The sequence below is a fragment of the Durio zibethinus genome, chromosome 9, assembly GCF_047325235.1.
Source record: "Durio zibethinus cultivar Kanyao isolate XHJ-2024 chromosome 9, ASM4732523v1, whole genome shotgun sequence".
NCBI lineage: Eukaryota > Viridiplantae > Streptophyta > Magnoliopsida > Malvales > Malvaceae > Durio > Durio zibethinus.
This window is the reverse complement of record NC_143170.1, coordinates 1,118,049-1,140,187: the sequence shown is the minus strand read 5'-3', so window position 1 is coordinate 1,140,187 and position 22,139 is coordinate 1,118,049. Positions and strand designations below refer to the sequence as shown.

At 40.1% G+C, this 22,139-nt stretch overlaps 1 non-coding gene and 2 pseudogenes across 1 annotated transcript; all 3 read left to right on the top strand.

Annotated features, from left to right (window-relative positions):
* Positions 1-328: 328 nt before the first annotated feature.
* On the top strand, positions 329-2,134 carry LOC149516683 (18S ribosomal RNA; annotated as a pseudogene).
* A 294-nt stretch (positions 2,135-2,428) lies between these two features.
* LOC149516682 (5.8S ribosomal RNA) lies at positions 2,429-2,581 on the top strand (annotated as a pseudogene).
* Positions 2,582-2,819: 238 nt separating this feature from the next.
* On the top strand, positions 2,820-6,197 carry LOC149516681 (25S ribosomal RNA). The gene has a single exon (XR_016345423.1). It is a non-coding gene; the product is annotated as a 25S ribosomal RNA (ribosomal RNA).
* The last annotated feature ends 15,942 nt before the right edge of the window (positions 6,198-22,139 follow it).

The window sequence follows — 22,139 nt, the reverse complement described above, 5'->3', positions numbered from 1 at the left end:
TCCTGTGCTGCGTACCTAAATCAATGGAAATGGAATTTCTTGCCATCACTCATTCATCTCATGTCCTTAGGGGATATGAGTCTGACCTCAATCGTGCCCTGTGTCCCAAACATGCCACCCAAACTTTCGTGGCCACATTGGTGCACTGGCATTCGATCGTGCTTTCAAATGAGGAACGTTCTGCAAGCGCGGGCTCTCGACCTCCATTCGTTTGATGTTATGCATTTCATATGCTCGACTCGCACAATGCTTACCCTTTGTATTGGCTTTCTTCGTCGCTTAGTTGACGTATCGAGGACCATGTGGTGCCAACATCTCAAAGGAATGCTACCTGGTTGATCCTACCAATAGTCATATGCTTGTCTCAAAGATTAAGTCATGCATGTGTAAGTATGAACTAATTCAGAATGCGAAACTGTGAATGGCTCATTAAATCAGTTATAGTTTGTTTGATGGTATCTACTACTCGAATAATTGTAGTAATCCTAGAGCTAATACGTGCAACAAACCCCAACTTCTGGAAGGGATGCATTTATTAGATAAAAAGTTGACATGGGCTATGCCTATTGCTTTGATGATTCATGATAACTCAATAGATTGCACTGCCTTTGTGTTGGTGACATATCATTCAAATTTCTACCTTATCAACTTTGGATAGTAGGATAGTGGCCTACTGTGGTGGTGACAGGTGACGGAGAATTAGGGTTTGATTCCATAGAGGGAGCTTAAGAAATGGCTACCACATCCAAGGAAGACAGCAGGCGTACAAATTACATAATCCTGACATGGGGATGTAGTGACAATAAATAACAATACTAGGCTCTATAAGTCTGGTAATTGGAATGAGCATAATCTAAATCCCTTAACAAGGATCCATTGAAAGGTAAGTCTAGTGCTAGCAGCTGTTGTAATTCCAGCTCTAATAACGTATATTTAAGTTGTTGCAGTTGAAAAGCTCATAGTTGGAACTAGGGTTGGGTCATTCGGTCGACCTCACGGTAAGCACCGATCTATATGTCTCTACTATTGGTGATGCATTATTGGCCTTAATTAGCTGGGTTGTTCCTTTGATGCTGTTACTTTGAAGAAATTAGAATGCTTAAAGTAGGCCTACACTTGTATACATTAGCATGGGATAACAATATAAGATTTCGATCTTATTATGTTGTCCTTCGAGATTGGAGTAATAATTAATAAGGATAGTCATAGGCATTCGTATTTCATAGTCAGAGGTAAAATTTTTGGATTTATGAAAGACGAACAACTATAAAAGAATTTGCCAAGAATGTTTTCATTAATCAAAAACAAAAGTTGAAGGCTCAAAGATGATCAGATGCCATCCTAGTCTCAACCATAAATGATGCCGACCAGGGATAGGCAAATGTTACTTTTAAGACATTACCGACACCTTATGAGAAATCAAAGTCTTTCGGTTCCAAAGGGAGTATAGTCACAAGGCTAAAACTTAAAGGAATTAATAGAAGGGCACCACCAGGAGTAGAGCCTGCGGCTTAATTTGACTCAACATGGGAAAACTTACTAGGTCCAGACATAGTAAGGATTGATAAATTGAGAGCTCTTTGTTGATTCTATGGATGGTGGTGCATGGTCGTTCTTAGTTGGTGGAGCGATTTATCTAGTTAATTCCATTAACAAACAAGACCTCAGCCTATTAACTAGCTATACGAAAGTGATCCTTCATGGCTAGCTTTTTAGAGGGACTATGGCTGCTTAGGCTAAGGAAGTTTAAGACAATAACAGGTCTGTGATGCCCATAGATGTTTTGGGCCACACGCTCGCTACACTGATGTATTCAATAAGTCTATAGCCTTGGTCGACAAATTCAGGTAATCTTTGAAATTTCATCATGATGGGGATAGATCATTGCAATTGTTGATCTTCAATGAGAAATTCTTGGTAAATCGAGTCATCAGCTCATGTTAACTATGTTCTTACCCTTTATACACATCACCCATCTCTCTTACCGATTGAATGGATTGGTGAAGTGTTTGGATCGTGACGACGTGGATGGTTCATCACCCGCGACGTCACGAGAAGTCCATTAAACCTTATAATTTAGAAGAAGGAGAATTCGTAACAAGGTTTTGTAGGTGAACCTATGGAAGGATCATTGTCAAACTTGCTTAACGGATGACCCGAAAATGTGTTAACAAAACATCGAGGGAGCGAGGGTGTCCCCACACCTCGAGCCCCTTTCGACCTTTGACGGGTGTGACGGTTGCTTCGTCCCGCCCTTTAAGTGGGTGAAAGGATTGACGTCGTCTAGCCTATAGCCAAATAATGAACCCTCAGCACGACTCACGCCAAGGAACCGAAAATGAAAATAGAGCATGCGCACCATCGCCATCCCATTCAATGTGTGTGTATGAGTGGTGCCACAGCTCTTTTTATCATGAAAAACTAAAATGACTCTCGACAATGGATATTACCTTCATATCGATGAAGAAGGTAATGAAATGCGATACTTGGTGTGAATTACAGAATTCCGTGAACCATCGACTCTTTGAATGAAAGTTGCTCCCCAAGCCACTAGAAAAAGGGCATGCCTGCCTGGGTGTCATACACTGTTGGCCCCCCTCTGACCCTCTCGCTTGTCAGGCTTGAAGGAATGGAGGGGTGGAAGATGGCCTTTCGTGATCCAATCGATCACGATTAGCACAAAAGTTAGTCCCTGACAATAACAGAGCCATGGCTGTCAGTGCTAAAGCTCTCGGTGTGCTTAGTCTCTGGTGACGTGTGCTCGTTGTCCACCCAGACCCTGTTAGACCCCCCACATCGTTTGGTCGATGCTCGCTTTGTGACCCCAGGTCATGTGGGATCACCCGCTAAGTTTAAGCATATCAATAAGCAGAAGAAAAAAAACTTACCAGGATTTTCCTAGTAACGGTGAATGAACTAAAAAGAGCCCAGATTGAGAATCGGGTACCCTCGACATTCGAATTGTAGTCTAAAAAAGCATTCTTGTGGTAGACTAGGCCCAAGTCTCTTAGAAAGGGGCATCAGAAAGGGTGAGAGCCCTATTATGCCTAGACCCTATTGCACCACAAGGTGCTGTTTGTGAGTCAAGTTGTTTGGGAATGTAGCCCCAATTAGGTAGTAAATTTCATCCAAGGCTGAATACGGGTGAGAGACTAATAGCGAACAAGTATTGCGAGGGAAAGATGAAAAGGATTTTGAAAAGAGAGTCAAAGAGTGCTTAAAATTGTTGGAAGGGAAGTAGATGGGGGTCGACAATATGCCTTGGTCGGATGTGGAATGACGAGAGTCAGTCTGCCAATTAGCTTGGGGCGTGGATCGACACTAGTTACGGTAGTGGCCCAAGCTTAAGCTTTTGATATGCCCGTAGAGACGTCATCGCCATGATCATAGAACTTAACATGCACTATCTTAATGTGCCCCAGCACCAATGTGTGCCCAGCATAGGCCTGCGGGCTTCCCATTTGGCCCATCTTGAAACATAAACCAAAGAGGTTGACATGTGTGCAAGTCAACAAGCTAGAAAACCTATAAGGCAGAAAGAAGCTGATTGGTGGGATCCCTCGCAGGTATATTATCAACCAACGTTGATCTTTTGAAAAGGGTTTGAGTGTGAGCATACTTGTTAAGACCCAAAAGATAGTGAACTATGTCTGAGCGAGACGAAGCCAGAGGAAACTTTGGTGAAGGCCTACAGTGATACTAACATGCAAATCATTTGTCTGACTTGGGTATAAGGACAAAAGACTAATTGAACCATCTAGTAGCTAGTTCCCTCCTCTCTTAGGATAGCTAGAGCCCTTAGCAAGTTCTATTGGGTAAAGCTAATGATTAGAGGCATTAGGGGCACAACACCCTTGACCTAATCTAAAACTTTAAATAGGTAGTAAGGCGTGGCTACTTCATTGAGTCGCCACCACGAAATCGAGAGCTCCAAGTGGGTCATTTTTTATAAACAAAACTAGTGATATAGGATGAATAGAAAGCTAGGTTACGTGTCGAATTACGCGTTAACCTAAAACCCACAAAGGATATTAGTCGATTAAGATAGCAGGATAATGGTCATGAAAGTTGAAATCCACTAAGGAGTATGTAACAACTCACATGTTGAATCAATTAGCCCTAAAAATTGATGGTATTTATACGCGTGACCTATACCCAGTCGTTGGGGCAAAGGCCAGGCCTCGATGAGTAGGAAAGAGTGGTAGTCATTGTAAAACTTGAGGCATGAGCCCAAGCGAAGCGATTGTCGATGCAGATCTTGGTGGTAGTAGCAAATATTCAAATGAAAACATTGAAGGCCACATAGAAGAAAGGTTTCATGTGAACGGCACTTGCACATTAGTTAGTCAATCCTAAGAGATGGGGGAAGCCCATTCGACAGCGTATCCAATACGAGCTTCGGAAGAGAATCGGGTTAAAATTTTTAAATCGAAACATGATGACTAACAGCAATGTTAAGGAGTCCGAAGATGTCAGTAGAAGCCTCGAAAAGAGTTACCTTTTTTGTTTAATGGCCTGTACACCCTGGAAACGGCTCAGTCAGAGGTAAGGTACAGTGGTCAGAAGAGCATCGCACATCATGTGGTGTCTAGTGCACCTTCGGTGGCCCTTGAAAATTTAAAAGATTGAGTGCCATCCACGCTCAGTCGTATTCATAATCGCATCAGGTCTCTAAGGTGAACAATCTTTGATCGATGGAATAATATAGGCAAGGGAAGTAGGCAAAATGGATTCGTAACCTCGAGAAAAGGATTGGCTTCGAGGGTTGGGCATGAGTGTCCTAATCCTGAACCCCTTAGCTGTTGGTGCACTATTCGAGCTGTTTCTGTGGTGAGAGTGGGTCACCACGGGCCGGTCAGAGGATGAACTGGGAACAGCTCTCTCGGGGGCCTTTTTCGGGTGACGAATAGTCAACTCAAAAATGGTACAAACAAGTGGAATCTGACTATTTAATTAAAACAAAACATTGCAATGGTCCCTACGAATGCTCATGTAATGTGATTTCTGCCTAGTGCTCTGAATGTTAAAGTGAAAAAATTCAACCAAACGTTGGTAAATGGTGGGAGTAACTATGACTCTCTTAAGGTAGCCAAATGCCTCATCATCTAATTAGTGACATGTATGATTGGATTAACGAGATTCCCACTATCCTTATATACTATCCAATGAAACCATAGCCAAAGGAATGAGCTTGGTGGAATTAACGAGAAAAGAAAACCCTGTTGATCTTGACTCTAGTATGACTTTATGAAATGACTTGAGAGGTGTAAGATAAGTGGGAGCCTCTGGCTAAATTGAAATACCACTACTTTTAATGCTATTTTACTTATTCCATGAATTAGAGGTAGGGCACGACCTTTTTTTTAGACCCAAGGCTAGCCTCGGTCAATCGATCCGAGCAAAAGACATTATCAGGTAGAGAGTTTGGCTGAGGTGGCACATCTGTTAAAAAATATAATAAGTGTCCTAAGATGAGCTCAATGACAATAGAAATCTCATGAGGAACAAAAAGGTAAAAGCTCGTTTGATTTTGATTTTTGGTATGAATGCAAACCATGAAAGCATGGCTATCGATCCTTTAGACCTTTGGAATTTGAAGTTAGACATGTCAAGAAAGTTACCACAGGGATAACTAGCTTGTGGTAGCCAAGCATTCATAGCAACGTTACTTTTTGATCCTTCGATATTGGCTCTTCCTATTATTGTGAAGTATAATTCATTAAGTGTTGGATTGTTTACCCACCAATAGGGAACGTGAGCTGGGTTTAGGCCGTCATGAGAGAAATTAGTTTTACCCTACTGATGGCAGCGTCATGATAGTAATTCAACCTAGTATGATAGAATCATTGATTCACATAATTGGTCATCATGCTTGGTTGAAAAGCCAATGGTGTGAAGCTACCGTGTGCTGGATTATGACTGAATGACTCTAAGTTAAAATCTAAGCTAGAAGCAATGCACGTGCCCGTGACCCGATTGTCGACCCGTAATAGGGGCCAATAGCCCCCAAGGGCACTGTCGTAGGTGTAGCCCTCATGACGGACAAGCCGTATAGGCCTTATTGGAGCTCAATTCCCACTGAATAGCGGCTAAAATCCTTTGCAAACGACTTAAATATGCCACAGAGTATTGTAAGTGGCAGAGTGGCCTTGCTGCCACGATCCACTGAGATTCAACCCTTTGTTATTTCGATTCGTCCCTCCCCCACCCTCCCCCTCTTGAGTCCCCTCATTTCATTCTTTTTATGTCGCACCCCTCCAAGGTTGGGGATGAATGGTGCCCTCTGTGTAGGCACTTCCATAGCAGGTGCCTAGCACATAGTGCCCTAAACACTTCTTTAGTATATGCTGGTGTCATGGGTTTCAGTCTCAAACTAAACACCAGGCGACCTTAGACTGTGAATGAACTCCGTATGCCTAAGTCAGCCTACGAAATAAGCGTGTAGGTAATAAACTAACCAGAAAGGTAGAATACACAAGCTAAGGATTTACTGAGTCCCTTTCTGTGTCTGGTGCTGTGGGTCGCGCACCAAGCGCCTATACCTGAGCCCAAGCCATACACCATGCACACCACGACTGGGCAACAAGTGGGTTCAGATACATCTTTATATTTTCACCATACCAAAGACATTTTTATTGCCTGTGAATTCATATGAGCACTCGTCAATTCTTGCGCATCACGTACGGGTGTCTTAAGCCCCGATCGAGCAACAAACACATCACGATCGGACAGTAGGTAGATTTAAGCACATCTTCATATTTCTGCCATTCCAATGCCATTTTCATGGCTTGTAAACTCATACAATGGTCACCTAAGGCTTTACGTGAAGTTTCATGGCAAGATGACTCATTTTTTATTTTTCATGATTTTTGAAAGTTTTTATGGTTCAAGATTTTTAAAATTTTTTTAGGAGTTTTGGCCCCAAATTTGTTAGACCTAATCCTTGTATTTTTGTTGGCACACACAAAAAAATTTAGCTAAAAAATCAAAGTGTAGAAGATTTTGTGGCTATTTGAAAAAAATGTTCCCATTTTCAAACACTTGAAAGGCTACTGGTGGTAAACCTGTAAAAGCTAAAATACTCTTTAAAGGGGTGTGAGTTCTCGAGGTTTTACATGCGGGATAGGGGGCCAACATAAGGGCCAATTACCAGCACCCACCGCACATCATGTGTGCACACCCCTTGGCCCCCTACCCTCGATCGTCGAAACCCCCACGTCGCTGGCCAGGTTCTCCAAAGATGCTCCAACGATGGTGCCCAAGGCAAAAAAATGTGACAACAGCCCCAGCATGTGCACTGTGGCCAAAAATTGAACTCCAGCCAAGGCTTCAACCACTATTAAAGCCAGCTGGGTCCTAATGCGAGCACATACCTCGACCACTATCAACACATGCTGGGCCTTGGTGCGGGTACTTACCTCAAACATCATCAGCACATGCTGGGCTTTGGTACGAGCATCTGCCTCGACCACCATCAGTGAATGGTTACCCTTGGTGCGGACGGGCATATGTCTCAACCACTATTGGCATATGTTGGCCTTGGTGCAGGCAGTTACCTCAACCACCATCGACTTATGCTAGGCCTTGGTACGGGTACTTACCGTGACCACCATCGTATATGCTGGCCTTTGCTACGGGCATTTGCCTTGACCACCATCAGCGTATGCTAGGCCTTAGTATGGGCACTTACCTCGACCATTATCAGTGCATACTGGCCTTTAGTGCAGGCATGCTGGGCCTTGGTATGGGTAGTTACCTCGACCACTATCAGAGCATGCTAGGCCTTGGTGTGGGCACATGCCTTGACTACCATCAGTGCATGCTGGCCCTAGATATGGGTACATGTCTCGACCACCATTGGCACATGCTGGGCCTTGGTATGGGCACATGCCTCATCCACTATTTACGCATGTTGGCCCTTAGTCCGAGCACTTACCTCAACCACTATCAGCACATGCTGGCCCTTGGTGCTAGTAGTTGCCTCGAACACCATTGGCATATGTTGGGCCTTGGTGTGGGCATCTGTCTAGAACATCATCGGTGCATGCTGGCCATTGGTAGAGGCACTTGCCCATCGACACATGCTAGCCTTTGATACGGGTACATGCCTTGACCACCATCGGCACAAGCCAACCCTTAGTACAGACACTTACCTCGATTGCCATCGGCATGTACCATGCCTTAATCAGCATCGATAGAAGATGGCCCTTAGAGTGGGTAGTTGCCTCGAACACCATTAGCACACATGCTGGGCCTCGGTGTGGGATATGCTTGTTTGAAAAATGTGTCCCTATTTTAAACACTTTAACGTCACTGATAGCATATCTATAAAATCTCTAATGCTTTTTAGGGGTGGTAGTCCGGCACCCCTTTTCCCCCTCACGGGGCATGTTGGTATGCATGATAGGCCTATCATTCCGTACACCCCTCGTAACATCCCTGGACAAAATATAGGTTGTGCATGCCTTCTGGCCATTTTGTTCAGCGATTGGTCGCTCCAGTGACCCGTAGGCACCCATGACCTTGATAGGTTGGCATGCATGTAAAAAAAAAAGAGCCGAGCTCGAACCTGTGCCTATGATTGATGCTATCTTAGACCCCAGACCAAGTCCTTAAATCGAGCAACAGCTTCTTGGGATAGTGCAAGCAGAAGTTACAGTTATGGGCTTAGCCCAGCCAAGTCTCTTAGTATTTGATAGTCTCGCGGTCCCTTCTTGTCGACCACAAAAATGCCTTGGCCTCGATGATGCCACACACGTAGCTGATGCTACCCAAGTTCCTAGGAACAAGTCCCTCAATCAGGCAATATTGCCCTAGGGTGGTGATAGCGGAGCTTGCATGTGTGGTCTTGGCCAAACCAAGCATTGGCGGTGTCGTGCCATTATTGCCTGTTGGATGGCAAGGGTAGTCTCATGGCCCTTGCTTGTGTTTTTCTCATGCCAAGTGGTTGTGGCATGGTCTCGTACATTATTTCCTCTGCTCGTTCATCGAGTAATTGATTGGGTGGGTTATGGACTAGCATGTGTGGATGCTGCCACTTGTACACAATTGGCATATGAGTGGTGCTATAGTTGTACGTATCAACAGGCTCTATGCTCGATGCATCAAACTATCGACCTATCATCCTTTTCAATCTCCTTGATGCGATTATTATACCCTGGGGGCACAATCGCGATCTATGCTATGTACCTAAATCGATAGAAATTAAATGTCTTGCCATTTTTTGTTCATCTCATATCTTTAGGGGCTATAGGTCAGACTTCAATCGTGCCCCGTGTCCCAAGCGTGCCACCCAAACTTTCATGGCCGCATTGGTGCACTGGCATTCGATTGTGCTTTCGGATGTAGAACGTTCTGCGGGCGTAGGCTCTCGACCCTTATTCGTCTGATGCTATGCTTTTCACATGCTCGACACGTATGATGCTTGCATTTCGTGTTGGCTCTCTCCTTGGCTCGGCCAGCGTGTTCGAGGCCCATGCAGTGCCAATGTCCCAAGAGAATGCTACCTGGTTGATCCTACTAGTAGTCATATGCTTGTCTCAAAGATTAAGCCATGCATGTGTAAGTGTCACACCTTGGATGGGTGCACTAAGCACGCCAGGTGCACCAACACGAGAACCTAAGGTTGAGGCTCGTGCACCAGGAGTATTGGTGGGGGGTTTATGCATCAGGCCCTAGAGAAAAGGCCAAAACTGCTCGTACAACATGCAAGCCAGGCCCGCATGAAGCCCGTACCACATCAGAGAAGGCTCATAAGGGGATAGCAAAAATGAGATCTTTTAGAAGCACACAAGATCAATAGAAGCCTTTTAGAGGATCTGGTTGACCTTAAAAATTAGGAAACAAAATCTTAAATTAATGTAAATGGTGTAATCGTTGATTGATTGTAATTCTTTGATTCTAGGGATTTAGCCACAAGTGCAGTTGGGGGCTTCAACTATATATAGAGGGTTGCCTCATTCTCCTTTGTACATCAGACACTCTTTGCTTCAGTAAAATACCGAGCATATTCTAGCAACTTTATGTTCTTTCGTTTTCCCTCAAACTTGTACATTCTGTCATTCCCTTTGTTCTAGTGCTCGCACGCTTATGGTTTAGGCTAACTTAGGCTAGAAAGAGTTGGTTCCAAGCCTAAGGCTGCATAGATTTTGAGGCTAAGGTTGGAATCTGTGACAATTGGTATCAGAGCAGCTTCAGTTATGCTTGTTTGTGTGTGTGTAAGTTAGATTGTAGTCGAGGAGATGGTATCCCAGAGCGATGTTGCTAGCTAACAACTAGAGGCCCAAGAGCAAGACCACGAAAAGGGCTAGAAGGCCAGTTCGAAAGATATTTGGTCTACCATGGATGAAAGGCTATCCAAGGTGGAGGTGACCATATGTGACATGAAGGAGAAGCTTGATGATATGGATACTCACGTTGAGACACTAAACTCCATAGAAGAGGAGCTCAAGGGTGAGTTATAAGCTGCTTTCAATCAAGGCTTGGACAAGATCACCCAAAGGAACGAGACCTTGAAAGCCCAAGTGGCGACCATGCACGATGGCATGAAGGCCATGCGCAAAGAGATAGAGAAGCTCATGAGTGAGCTTGTTACGTGCAAGATTGCTAATGGGAATAGCATGTTTGCTGGAGCATCTTGGACCCATGTGAAGATTCTCAAGCCTTAAGAGTTTAAGGGGACCAGGGCAACCAAGGAAGTAAACAACTACCTATGGGGTATAGAGCAGTACTTCTGGGCCACAGGCATGCAGGATGAGGCTACTAAGGTAAGCATAGCCTTAATGTATCTTACTGATGTTACCTTGTTATGGTGGAGGCATAGGTGTGATGATGTGAGGCATAGAGGTGTCATGATTAGAACCTGAGTAGAGTTCCAAAATGAGTTCAGAGAGCAATTCTACTTGAAGTATGCTAACAATGAGGCACAGGCCAAGCTACACAAGTTTACCCAGCAAGGGGAAATTAGGGAGTATGTCCAGAAGTTCTATGAACTGATGCTACAGATCTCATATCTAAGCAAGACAGAAGGTCTATTTGCTTTCATGAATGGGCTTAAGCCATGGGTAAAGCATGAGCTACAATAATCATGACTTCGCTAAAGCCATGACTATTGCTAAGTCCTTGGTGGAGTTCAAACCACTAAACAAGTTCGAGTCTTCTAAGCCTAAAGGTAAGGGCAAGGACAAGAGGGACTGAGAGAAACAGTCAAAGGGTAAGGACTATGACCAGTAGTCCAAGGATAGGGACCAAGACCGTTCGGACAAAGATAGCGAGAAGAAGCCACCAGCAGGCAAGTGAAAAGCAAAGAGGGATTGAGAACCGCTCGTATGCTACCTATGTGGAGGAAGCCACATAGTGTGTAACTACCCATAGAAGGGTAAGCTGGTTGTTGTAGACAAAGAGTCTGACAAGAAGCCAGAAGCAAGGGCAGCAAGCTCGGGTCATTAGTGCTTAGTGCTATACAGAGTAAGGGGAGCTGTAAGTCGAAAGGCTTGATGTTCACGGATCTAATGGTTACGGGTTAAAAGGTTAGTGCACTCGTGAACACAAGTGCTTCAGACTTGTTTATTTCAAGGGATGGAGCCCAGAAGCTTGGACTAAAGGTGTAAAAATGGATTAGTACCATTAAGACGATGAACTCCAAGGAAGTTCCAGTTATTGGAGTAGTGCAGGAAGTGGAATTACAGTTAGGAGACTAGAAGGGAAAAGAAACCATAGAGGTAATACCCCTAAATGATTATGAGTTTGTGATTGGGTTAGATTTCCTTGTTTAGATTAATGCCCTTATTGTGCCTTTTGCCAATTGTATTTGTATACTGATGCACAGTGCCAATACCTTATATCATTAAGGCACAGGTCCAAGATAGGGTCGAAGGTGGTGTCAACCATTCAATTTACCAAGACGATGAGCAGGGATGAAGATACCTTCTTGGTAGCCCTAAAGTATGAGGAACTAAGGGAAGAGAAGTCTAACACCTCTTTGGAGGTGCTAAAGATGCTGGAGTCCTTTAGCAATGTGATGCCCACAAAGCTGCCTAGCAAGCTACCACTTAAGAGAGAGGTGGACCATAAGATCGAGTTGGTGCTCGAGGCTAAACCATCAGCTAGAGCCTCTTACTAAATGTCCTCACTAGAGTTGGAGTAGTTAAGGAAGTAGCTCAATGAGTTAGTTGATGCTGGCTTTATTAGGCCATCCAAAGCACCATATAGTGCACCAATTCTATTTTAGCGTAAGCATGACTGGTCGTTACGACTGTGCATAGACTATTGGGCTTTGAATAAGCTGACCATTAAAAACAAGTATCCCATCCCACTCATTATGGACTTGTTCGACCAACTTAGGAGTGCAAGGTGGTTCACCAAGTTGGATTTAAGGTCGGGCTACTACCAGGTTAAGATCATGGAGGGAGATGAGCCCAAGACAGCGTGTGTCACTTGGTATGGCACGTATGAGTTCTTTTCATACCATTTGGACTCATAATTACCCCAACAACATTCTGCACCCTCATAAACAAGGTACTTCAGTTATTCTTTAATCAGTTTGTTATGGTTTATCTTGATGACATTATGATCTACAGCTAGTCATTGTGAGAGCATGTATACCACTTGAGTTAGGTGTTCAAGGTGCTACAGGTGCACAAACTGTTCATCAAGAAGGAGAAGTGTTGATTTGCCTAGCAGGAGATTCTATTCTTAGGCCACATAGTGGGAGGTGGTAGGATTCACATGGATGAAGGTAAGATGCATGCCATCTTGGAGTGGGAGCCACCAGCCAAGGTCATGGAGTTAAGGTCATTCCTTAGGTTGGTTAACTACTATAGGCATTTCATCAAAGGCCACTTAGCTATAGCCATGCCATTGACTAACTTATTTACTAAAGAAAGAGCATGAGAGTGGAACGCAGGGTGCAAGGAAGCTTTTGATCGATTGAAGTAGGCTGTGACCGAGAAACCAATTTTGGCCTTGCTAGACCATGCCAAGGCATATAAGGCATATATGGACACATCAGACTATGCAATGAGGGGCATGTTGATGCAGGAGGGACATCTAGTTGCATTCGAGAGTCAGAAACTCAATGAGACTGAGCACAGGTATATAGTCCAGGAGAAGGAGATGATCGCAGTGGTGCACTATTTACGCACTTAGCACTATTACCTATTGGGGTCAAAGTTTGTGGTCAGGATGGACAATGTGGCTACCAACTACTTTCAGTCACAGAAGAAGCTATCTTTCGAGCAGATGAGATGGCAAGATTTTTTTACAAAATTTGATTTCTAGATGGAGTACAAGCTAGGGCGAGTGAATCTGATGGCAGACGCCCTGAGTAGAAAGGTGAACTTTGTTGCCATTAGCCAACCAAAAAGGTTACTAGTGCCACATATCAAGGTAGGGCTTGCACACAATCCTACAGCCAATAATCTCATGAAGTATGCCCAGTAAGGTAAGACCATGTGGTTTTGGTTGTAGGATGGTTTGTTGTACACTAGAGGCAGTAGGCTATTTGTGTCACAATATGGGAAGCTCCATAGGGAAGTCATACACGAGTGCCATGACTCGAGGTGGGCTGGACATCCAAGGGTGAGCCGCACCTTGGCTTTGTTAGAAGATCGATACTACTGGCCCCACATGAGGGATGATGTAAAGGCCTACGTAAAAACTTGTCTCGTGTGCCAACAGGACAAGGTAGAGCTTAAGAAACCAAATGGTTTCTTGAAGCCATTGCCAGTGCCAGAGCGACCATGGGAGAGCGTCACTCTGGACTTTATAATCAATCTACCTAAGGCAGAGGGGTTTGGAAACATCCTGGTAGTGGTGGATAGGTTTTCTAAGTATGAGATTTTCATTCCAGCAACCAAGGAGTGCCCGGTCGAGGAAGCAGCACGGTTGTTCCTAAAAAATGTGTTAAAGTACTGGGGACTATCAAAAACCATTGTTAATGATTGAGATGGGCATTTCACAAGTAGGTTTTGGACTAAGTTATTCAAGCTATTGGGCTCAGACTTGAACTTTTCCACCAGTATGCATCTACAAACTAACGAGCAGACTGAGCGGGTGAATAGGCTGTTAGAGGTCTACCTCAGGTGCTATATGAGTGCTACGTAAAGGGACTAGCCAAAGCTGCTAGATGTCACCTAGTTTTCTTACAACTTACAAAGGAGTAAGGCAATGAACCAGAGCCTATTTGAAATTGTTACAAGTTAGCAACCTTTAACATTAGGCTCGATTGTTACAGGTTATACAAGGTCGAATCCAACAACATACAAGTTTGCCAAGGCTTGGTAAGAGCAAGCTGACTTGGCCAGAGTCTATCTACGTAAGACAACAAAGAGATCGAAGAAGTAGGTAGACTAGAATAGGCGGGACGTGTAGTTTCAAGTAGGAGACTTGGTGTTGGTGAAGCTGCATCCCATTGTGCACCACAAGAGGCTACACAAAGGCCTAGTTTATAGGTAAGAAGGACCTTTCTGAGTAGTCAAGAAGGTAGGTAAGGTTGCCTACAAGTTGGATATGCCCCCAAGCTGATGGTACACTTGGTGTTTCATGTTAGCATACTAAAGTCGTTCCATGAGGATGAGAGAGATCCAGGATAGGCAGAGTTGAAGCATGCACCATTAAGAGTAAGGGCCTCATATGAAAAGAAGGTCTACAGCATCATAGCTGATTGGTAACTGAGGCAAAAGTATTACCGCCCAAGACAAGAGTATAGTAAGGTAAGTTGGAAGCCAGTAGAAAACTTGTGGCAGTTTCGGGACCTAATTAGATAGTACCATGTAGAAAATGCAACGGGGGCATTGCATAATTAGATAGGGGAGAATGTCATACCCTAAACGGGCACACCAGGCACACCAGGTGCACTAACACAAGAACCTGAGGTTGAGGCTCGCGCACCAGGAGTGTTGGTAGGTGGTTTACGCATCAGTCCCTAGAAAAAAGGCCAGACTACCTATATAACATGCAAGCTAGCCTGCTCGACCAAGTCTAGGCTCGAATGATGCCCATAACACATCAGAGAAGGCCCACGAGGGGAGTGCACAAAAAGATCTTTTATAAGTGCATAAAATCAACAGAAGCCTTCTGAGGGATCTAGTTGACCCTAAAAATCAGGAAGCAGAATCCTAAATTAATGTAAACTGTGTAATCCTTGATTGATTGTAATTCTTTGATTCTAGAGATATAGCCATAAGCATAGCTAGAGGCCTCAACTATATATAGAGGGTCACCCCACCCTCCTTTGTACATCAGACATTCTTTGCTTTAGTAAAATATTGAGCATATTCTAATAACTTTCTGTTCTTTCGTTTTCCCTTAAACTTGTGCATTCTATCCTTTCCTTTGTTTTAGTTCCTGTACGCTTGTGGTTTACGCTGACTTAGGCTAGAATGAGGTGATTCCAAGCTTAAGGCCTCACGGATTCTGAGTCTAAGGTCTGAGCCTGTGACATAAGTATGAACTAATTCAGACTGTGAAACTACGAATGGCTCATTAAATCAATTAAAATTTGTTTGATGGTATCTACAACTCGAATAATCATAGTAATTCTAGAGCTAATATGTGCAACAAACCCCAACTTTTGGAAGGGATGCATTTATTAGATAAAAAGTTGACGCAAGCTATGCTCATTGCTCTGATGATTCATGATAACTCGATGGATTGCATGGCTTTTGTGCCGATGATGCATCATTCAAAATTTTGCCCTATCAACTTTTAATGGTAGGATAGTAGCCTCCTATGGTGGTGATGGGTGATAGAGAATTAGGGTTCGATTCCGAAGAGGAAGCCTAAGAAACTACTACCACATCCAAGGAAGGCAGCAGAAGTGCAAATTACCCAATCCTAACATGGGGAAGTAGTGACAATAAATAACAATATCGGGCTCTATGAGTCTAGTAATTGAAATGAGTACAATCTAAATCTCTTAACGAGGATCCATTGAAGGGCAAGTCAGGTGCCAGTAGCCATGGTAATTCTAGCTCCAATAGTGTATATTTAAACTAATTAAGTCTCTAAATATTAATAAATTAGTATTATTTTATTTTGAACAAACTTATATGAACAAAAACAATTGTTTTATCACAAAACAAAAAGTAATAACAATTTGAAATAGACAATTGTTCAAATAATTATACTTATTTAAAATGGTTCGGTAAATAAAATTATTTTTTAAATCTTTTACTTATAAAATTTTGAAATATTAACAAATTAGTTTTATTTTATTCCGAATAAACTTGTATGAGACAAAATAATTGTCTTATGATAAACAAAGGTTATAACGATTGGAAATAGATAATTGTTCATACAGCCTTAACTGTTTGAACTGGTTTGGCAAACAGATTTATTTTTTAGATCTCTTAGTTATGAATTTTCAAAATATTATGAAATTAGTATTATTTTATTTCAAATAAACTTGCATGAAAAGAAATAATTATTTTATGATAAAGCAAAAGGTTATAACTATTTGAAATAGATAATTGTTCAAATAGTCATAACTATTTGAACTAGTTCGGTAAACAGATTTATTTTTTAAATCTATTACTAATTCTTGAAATATTAATAAATTAGTATTACTTTATTTCAAATAAGCTTGTAGGTTGAAAAATAATTGTTTTATGACAAAATGAAAGGTAATAACATTTTTATTTCAAATAAGCTTGTATGTTGAAAAGCAATTATTTTATGAGAAAATGAAAGGTAATAACGATTTGAAATAGATAATTGTTCAAATGGCCATAATTATTTGAATTGTTCAGTAAACTGATTTATTTTTTAAATCTCTTATTAATTTTTGAAATATTAATAAAATAGTATTATTTTTTTTGGATAAGCTTTTATGAATTGAAACAATTGTTTTATGACAAATTAAAAGTTCATAATGATTTTAAATAGATAATTGTTCAAATAATCATAACTATTTGAACTTGTTCGATAAGCAGATTTATTTTTCAAATCTCTTGCTTATTAATTTTTTTGAATGTTAATAAATTAGTATTATTTTATTCTGAATAAACTTATATGAACTGAGACAATTATTTTACGAATAAATAAAAGGTTATAACGATTTGAAATTGGTAATTATTCTAATAGTCTTAGCCATTTGAACTGATTTCGCAAATACATTTGTTAGTTTAAAGACTTGAAATAAACCAAGATGGGGGTGAATTGGTTTTAATAAAATTTTCAAAATCAATACCTAATAAGCACAAATTCACAAAATAATTTATCTAAGCAAATGAACACAATAAATTAGAGTAAATAATAGATAGAGATAGAGAATTTGACACCAAGATTTATAAAGGTTCAGTCCTTTCTTTAGGCACTTATGTCCTTTTTCCTTAGCCTCTCTTGCCAAGGAGTTCAATCCACTATGTGTTGAAAGTACAACCTAGCTTTTCAAAGCTTTACACAATCAACACCACAAACTCTTAAAGGTTATCTTACCCCTTAAGCTCACAAACTCACAATACAAAATTTTTGAAATGTTTTGCAAACTTAATAAACCTATCTAAGGTTAGGTGTTTGCTAACATATAGTACACAACATTATTGATAAGGAAATTTAGAGAAAATTTGATATAAGTGGAATTTTTTGCACTTTTCTCTCTTTGAATAGCTTTGAATGTTTGAACAAGATGGTTAGTGAATAGCAATAAGTTATCTTAGCTCTTCTTGCTTTTGTTATATAATGGAAGGCTTTATTTATAGGTAAAAAGAAGTTGAGAGCCGTTGCCTTACATTTAGTGCTTCAAACCTACAAAAAAATCAGATAAAATTAGCCGTTGGGGCTTTCTAGGCATCAGGGGATTGTCTCTTCCTTTAGGGGATTGATTGGGTTAGTTTTGAAACAACCCAAATTCATGCATGAAATACCTTACCTAATCGATCAGGTAATGTACCTGATTAATCCATTCTTGGGTGATCGATCCCTTATGTGGGGAGATCGATCCTTTTTTTGAATTTTCAAATGAGGAGACATTTTTTTTGAACAACTGATCCATCCTTTTAAGGGAGGAATCGATCCCATGCCTAGGTGATCGATTCCCTATATGGGGAGATTGATCCCTTTTTTTGGAATTTTAAGTGAGGAGAGCATTTTGTGTAAAACAAATGATCAATCCCTTTAAAAGAGGGATCGATCAAGTATACTTGAAACCCTAGCCAATCGATCCCTACAAAGAGGGAATCGATTGATTCTTGCCAAAACTTCACGAAATTTGCTTTTGGAAGAAAAATGGATCGATCCCTTTTTCTAGGGGATCGATCCCTTCTATCAAAATATGCTTCAATTCATTTTGTTTAGAGAATTTTGTCTTGTTTTAGTTCCTAAATGAATTTTGGCAAGATAGAAGGCTGGAAAAAATGTTCAATTTAAGATTAGGAGAGATTGATTCAAGTTAGGTAAATTTTTGTTTTGTCAAATCAAAACTTTTAATCAATTTAAGGCCAACAATCTCCCCTTTTTTGATATGACAAAACCTAGTGAAAAATTTGCTTAAAAACATTTTTCTATTTGAAAAACAAGCTCCCCCTAAATTTATGAAAAACAAGCTCCCTCTGAATTTAAGCATAAATTTTTAAAAACAAAACCAATGTCAATATCATCAAGTAGAAATTGGTTTATACCATCAAAATCATCAATATCATCAAGATCATCAATACCATCAAAATCATCAAAAAAAATTTTCATACCATTATCTCTTCCCCTTTTTGTCAAAGCAAAAAGGATGAAGTCAAGCAAAGTGAGATAACAATCAATTTAAGGGCACACCAATTCAATATGACAACTTAAGTTCACACCAATCTTAATTGCAAGCAATATACCAATCATCAAACAAGATATCAATTTCACAAACCACAAGGTCACAAGCCATAACATAATGAAGATGAAAAATAGATTTCATTAAGATAAACATCAAGTACCAAAGTTTGATAACAAGCCACAATGTAAAGTGTTTTTAAAGACAAATTTATAACATAAAAAAATGTGGGAAACTATATAAGGAATGGCTCTAAGAAGGATTATTGAAGAGAGGTGGAGAATGAGAAGAATGAGGGAAATGCTACCCCATGTGCTATTATGCAGACCGTATTTGTTCAACGTCAGCTCTAATTTGGCAAACTTGGGAAACTAGCTCATTTTGAGTCTTTTTCATGTTTTCCAATTGAATGATCATAGTCCCAACCATGGAATATAGACTGTTCATTTGAAGCATAAGCATTTCTAAGGCTCATTGGGTATCAAATGGTAGGGTAGAAAGTTTTTCTTGAGGTTCAAGAATATCTAAAATTTCATGCTCTTCCCCCTCTTCTTATATAGCCCTAATATCAGTTTTTCTAACCCATAAACAGGTTGCATTTTGAACATATCTCATACTATGCAAAGTAGAAGCACCAAGAATGCTAAATGGATCATTGAACATCATCTCTTTATCTCCTCTAGTATTAACATCCAATTTCCTCAAAAGATTACTGATTGCAAATCCATAGACCAAGGTATAGTCTCTATTTTACCCTACCCTCATTATATCATTAAAATGAAATGCATCAAATTGACTTTTTGTTGATGCTTGATCTTATGCATCCACCAGTAATCTTGCTTCTTAATGGTTGAGTATTGAGTGCCAAATGGTACCAACACATGAGTGATAATAAGATGTAACAACCTATCATGCATTGACAGTCTAGAAGCTTGAGTGGGAGCAACTTGTAAACTATTATTTCTAAAAATATCTTAAGCTAGTTCTACCATGTCACACTTAGTATTGGTTTCTCCCTCATCATCTAGCATGAATGCTTTAGCTAGCAATTGCTTGGTAACTATAATTTCTTTCCCCATTACATATGTTCTAAATCTATCAAAATAGTATCTATGTGACCCTTTAATTTTAATACAACTAGCATTGCTATAAAACACCTTCGTTAGATTCTCAAATAAAAGTCCATCCATGCATAAGTAATTTAGCCATCCAAATCTCTCAAACGTTTGTAAGTTAGGGAATTCTATAGATTGTAAGAATTCAAGTGAAATTACCCTTCTATGCTTGACTTCTTTATAAGCAAAATGTGCCTCATATCTTTTCTTTGCATTTGGATTGGCAAAATTTTGATTGAAAGAAGGCCTCATTAATGAGCTAAGAGCCTTCCTTAGGGGATTTCTCATTTTTTCAGCACTTACTTTAGTCTTGGGAGCCATGAAATAATGGGATAATGAAAATAGGTAGGTTTATGAGAAATTGATGAGAGAATTGGTAATTGTAGGTGATAAAGAGTAAAATATGTTTAAGATGAGCAAAAAGGTTGAGTGAATGTGGTAGTTTCAAAAGGGGATCAACTTTTTAGAGTGAGAAGAAGTGAAGATTTTATAGTGATTTGATGATTTTTAAGGAAGATTTTTGTAAGAAATCAAGTTGAAATGAAGGAATTTGTAAGAGATTTTGTTAAGAAAGATCAATTTTTGAGTGGAAATGAAGTGGGAATGGTTGGGGTTTGAAGAAAATGAGTTTGGGGAAGAAGAAGAATAGGTGAAGGGGTTGAAATGATCGGCCAAATGAGAAAGGACTCAATTTTATCAAGCTAAAATGGTGTGCATAGTGCCAACTATACATGACCTGATCGATTAGTTGTGAAGGAGGTTTGATCAGTTGTGTTTTTGCATTGGACCAATCGATCGGTTATAAAGAGGGATCGATCGGTTTTTCACATTTTCAACTTAGTTAAGCTATTGGATGGAGACCCAATCGATCCTGTCCAAAGGGGATCGATCGGTTCCTTAATATTTTTCATCAATTTGGCTACGGGAAGAACAACCAATCGATCCGGTCCAAAAGGGATCAATTGGTTTTCCCTGTAGCATTTTTTTTTAATTTAAAAAAAACCATGCAATATAAACATTCAAACATGCATCATACAATCATACATAAGCTTAAAATAGAAAAATTTAGATAAACATACATTTAATCAATCAAGATTGCAACATTTATCATAGCATTAAGAAATTCATTTCAAGGAGCATTCGTCATACCAAGTTCACCTCTAATTGCATAAAATCTATCCTTATCAAGAGGTTTTGTGAAAATATCAGCTAATTGATGCAAGGTATCAACATATTCAAACACAATATCACCCATTTGAACTTGATCTCTAATAAAGTGATGCCTAATTTCAATATGTTTGGTTCTAGAATGTTGAATTGGATTTTTGGTGAGATTGATAGCACTAGTATTATAACATTTAATGGGAATATGAGCCATGGTAATTCCAAAATCCTCTAATTGTTGCTTAATCCACAAAACTTGAGCACAATAACTACCGTCCACTACATATTCAGCTTCGATTGTGGATTGAGTAACACTATTTTATTTTTTGGAGAACCATGACATGAGCATATTTCCAAACAATTGACAAGTACTGGAAGTGCTCTTTCTATCAATTTTGCAACCACCAAAATTCGCATCAGAATAGCCATGTAAAGCAAAAGATGAACCTTTTGGATATCATAATCCTAAATTAGGGAAGTCCTTAAGGTATCTAAAACTTCTTTTAATAACAGATAAATGTGATTCTCTAGGTGATGATTGAAATCTAGCACACAAACATACACTAAACATTATATCCAGTTTACTTGTAGTAAGATATAGCAATGAACCAATCATAGACCTATATAATTTAAAGTTAACACATTTACCTCCTTCATCTTGGTCAAGTTTTATTAAAGTGCTCATAGGTGTTATGCAAGGCTTTGATTCTTCCAATCCAAACCTTATGAGCAAATCCTTAATGTATTTGGCTTGATTGATGGAGGTTTCATCTTTTGTTTGCTTTACCTGTAGTCCCAAGAAGAATGTAAGTTCTTATATCATGCTCATTTCAAATTCACCTTGCATGTTCTTAGCAAATTCTTGACAAAGAACTTCATTAGTAACACCAAATATGATATCATCAACATAAACTTGCACTATGAGAATGTCCTTTTCTTTTGTTTTAATAAAAAGTGTAGTGTCAACCTTTCCTCTATTAAAACCATTTTCAATTAAAAATATTGACAATATTTCATACTAAGCTCTAGAAGCTTGTTTTAAACCAATAAAGCTTTGGTCAATTTATAAACATGATTTGGAAATTTTGGATTTTCAAAATCGGGAGGTT